Source organism: Nelumbo nucifera, chromosome 2 (genome assembly GCF_055504915.1).
Source record: "Nelumbo nucifera cultivar China Antique chromosome 2, China Antique-T2T, whole genome shotgun sequence".
Lineage (NCBI taxonomy): Eukaryota > Viridiplantae > Streptophyta > Magnoliopsida > Proteales > Nelumbonaceae > Nelumbo > Nelumbo nucifera.
In genome coordinates, this window is record NC_142650.1 from 102,184,340 (window position 1) to 102,187,919 (window position 3,580).

General features: G+C 33.6%; 1 long non-coding RNA gene across 1 annotated transcript; it reads right to left on the reverse strand.

Annotated features, from left to right (window-relative positions):
• Positions 1 to 1,176, reverse strand: LOC148802631 (uncharacterized). The gene is made up of 2 exons (XR_016082819.1): positions 552 to 1,176; positions 1 to 439 (listed from the first exon to the last, which is right to left on the reverse strand). It is a non-coding gene; the product is annotated as an uncharacterized LOC148802631 (long non-coding RNA).
• Between the last annotated feature and the right edge of the window lie 2,404 nt (positions 1,177 to 3,580).

The following is a 3,580-nucleotide window of genomic DNA, read 5'->3' on the forward strand; positions in this document are numbered from 1 at the left end:
TTCGGGCAAACTGATGGAGTTGAAAAAGAAAAAAAAAAAAAATCATCAGCTTTCTCTCTTTCAGCTGTTCAATAAAGAAAAGGAAATAAACCCCAGAAACAACATTCTGTGAATATATATGATAATTAATCAGTAGAAATTTGACACCAACAAGGAGATCTCATCTCACAGCTCCATCATCAGTATCAGTTATTGGGAGCAACGCCATACTTTCGACAGACTGGTTTTCATTCATGAAGATTCGCCGTCCGACTCCACCGACGCTGTATGGGAATCCTGATCATCGCCTTTTCCCTTGCTTATCTTAACTTCCTCCAAGCTCCTAGCCAATCCACTCAGACTCGTCTTCCCTTCTCTCGTGCTTCTATCTTTCACCCGGAGACCACCACCATTGGTTTGAGGAGGTTTTCCCTTATCGGGTTTGGGTTTTGCACAAATTCTGTCCAAAGGAAAGAGAAAACATCAATAAAAAAAGTTTAGAAAATGATCAACCAAACAATAAGACAGATCGATGTATACATAAAAGAAACGATTTAGCAAAGTGAACTAACATGATCATCGTCCTTCGCTGACGAATGGGTTTCGAAATCGGCATCTGAAGCAAGGTTCTTGGCACGGAAGTACACAGCAGAGCCATTGATGGAGCGTGAGGAGATTATGGGTTTCTGGTTTTGGAGCTCTCTCTCTGAGTCCTGATCAGTAGTCAGTAGTGTGTGTATATATATACATCTTCACCAGTTGGTGAAAGTATAAATTTATTAGTGGTCAGAGATCAAAACCCATCTTCACCGTCTGGTTTAGCTGAAGGGATTGTTGACTGACCCACTCCTCACCAATCAGAAATAAGCGTGTTTTTGAAAAGTCAAAAGTGATGTCTCAGTCTAAGTCTTGTGGTCAGCAGATTGGAAGTTCTTGATGATTTGACGATTTCAATTTTGATCCAAGAGTAAGAAAAAGCTACCAGATCAATATGTCCGAATCATGTAAATATATGCAATCTCTTGTTGTTCTTTCTCTCTCTCTCTCTTTTTTTTTTGTTATTTTGTATTTTCTGTTATAATGGTTATTTTGTTTTTTCTCATTCAAGTAAGGTTGTGATAACAGATCAGATCAGGTCTATTATTAAAAAAACTTCAAATCAGGTCTAATGTTCCATGTGGTTAAGATAGGAAAGGATTAAGGTAAACTAACGATTATCATCGTATACTACTTTGGAGTAGTGATACTTATTATGTGCTTGGCTTCGTGTGCGTTTATGGATAGGTTGTTTATTTGTATTTTTTTTATGTTAAACATTTTTTTATATTTTTTTATTTTAAATGTTTTCCGTTTTTGTTAATACTCATTAAAGCGTGCCACATCAGTATTTGGTTTTAAGAAATGTTGGGACATTGGGGGAAACAAGAATTTGACGTTTCCCCCTTTATGTACAAAAATCAAAGAGTTTTAATTTTTTGTCATTTATTTGATAAACAGTGAAACCAAAGGGTTATTTTATTTTGCTTTATCTGCATTAAACACCATGTGGCAGCAATTTTTCAATAAAAGCTTACAAAATCAAACACAACTTTAGTCTCCTAAACTTTCATTTGTCACAAAGACCCCTGAATTTTTAGATACTAACCCTTTGCCCTTATTGACAAAAGAAGTACAATTATTCCGATGGAATTATACACCAGTCAATTTAAAGTTACAGACGGTGTAAATGAAAGTGGGATTATCAATGCAATGTTTAGGTGGTTTCTTTTTTAAGTTATAGTTTACGTCATGTTTTTAAAAGGTAAAGTATCTTTTATTAAAAAAGAAAATAAAAAGAATATAGAAGAAGTACACAATGAAACAAAGCCATCCAATCCCAAAGGAATCTGCTTTTTTTGGCAAAGCTCCAAACTTTACACCAGGTGGTGGAGGAGCTTATTAATAAAATCATTATAATTATAAAAACATGAGAGGACATAGCCCACCATGCCCCAAACCCAAGATACAAAATATCTCATCCTGCTCAAATCCACCCAAAAAAGAAAAATACAATTAACCATACCAAGGTATTAGCAATCCAATGCAATCATCAAGGGCAAGAGCTTTGGCCTCTCTATATATATGTGGTGGAAAGAAATTCTCATATGTGAGGCAATTTGCATAATTTCTTGACATTCATAGCAAATTTTGAATTGAACTGGTAATATTGGTTTTTTGAAAATCGATAATCGGAATTGAATTGAAACTAATCGGTTCAATTAATTGTCAGCTCAGTTTGTCGGCTTTTTGGTTTTTAGTTTTTAAAATATAAATATATAATAAAAATTGTAAATATATATAAAATATTATATTTTAAATAATAAAAAATAAAAAATAAAAAATATATATAATATACATAAATATGTATAAAATATATAGAAATATATATATATATGCTGATTGGTTTGATTAATTGTCGATTTTTATATTGATTAACCGAAACTGAATCGATACCTTCAACTTTTTAAAAATAACAAATCAAAACCGAACCGATCGATTGAATTAATTGATTTTTCAGTTCGGTTTCAATCAGTTCAGTTTTTCGATTTGTTTTGCTCACCCCCTATATTCCAGGGGGCGGTTTTCCTTCGTCAATTATAGAAATAATGACTTGATTATCACATTTCACCGTTATGCTCGTCTCATTTAAATTCAAGCAAAGGGTGAGACCTTCATGGATTGCTTTTATTTCAGTCTGGATAGACGTGCACTGACCATAGAAGGAGAAGAAACCTTCTATAATAATTCCTTGGCTATCACGAATAATCCCTCCTCTACAGGCCCATCGGTGTTAAGCTTCAAACACTCTTGAGAAGGGAGAATCCATTTCACCCATTTTATCTTTTTGTGAACAATTGTTTTTATAGGCAGGTGAAGACAAAAAACCCATCTTGTATCAAAGTCTACAATTTTAGGATCTGGGAGCAGACTATTTAGATCAACAATCCAAGTTTGTATTAAAGAAATCTACTTACACCCCAAACAACACAAGGACCAAAACCAAACACGACAAAAGCTCACGAGGAAAATTGGAACTAGATCCTTGATTAGAACCTAAACACCAAAAGCCTAAAGCTAGAGAATACCCCAAAAAACCAGAAATAAAGGCCCACAAGTTAATCAGCTGAACTGTTTCTTCCTTTGCCTTTTCAGCCCCTTCCCCTGATCCTGCAAATAGGGGTGGTCATGAGTCGAGCTTTTTATGAGCTATTCGAGCTCGGCTCAATTCGATTTAAATCAAGCTTCGAGCCTGATATATAGGCTTATTTGTTAATCGAGTCGAGCTCAAGCCTAGTGAGCTCAAGCCTGATATATCAGGTTCACGCGAGCCTGATATAAATATATAAATATATAAATATGTATAAAAAATAATTTTTATTGTATATAATAATATTTTTATTTTTTTATGTATAATAGTAAATAATTTTTATTTGTTTATATGTAAAACAAAATAAAATAAAATTATATGTATAATTTTTATTTTTTAGAAAAAACTTGACTTGTAGTCAAGTTCGAACCGAGCTTGAGATCAAGTCTCTAGCTCGAATTGAGATTGAACTCG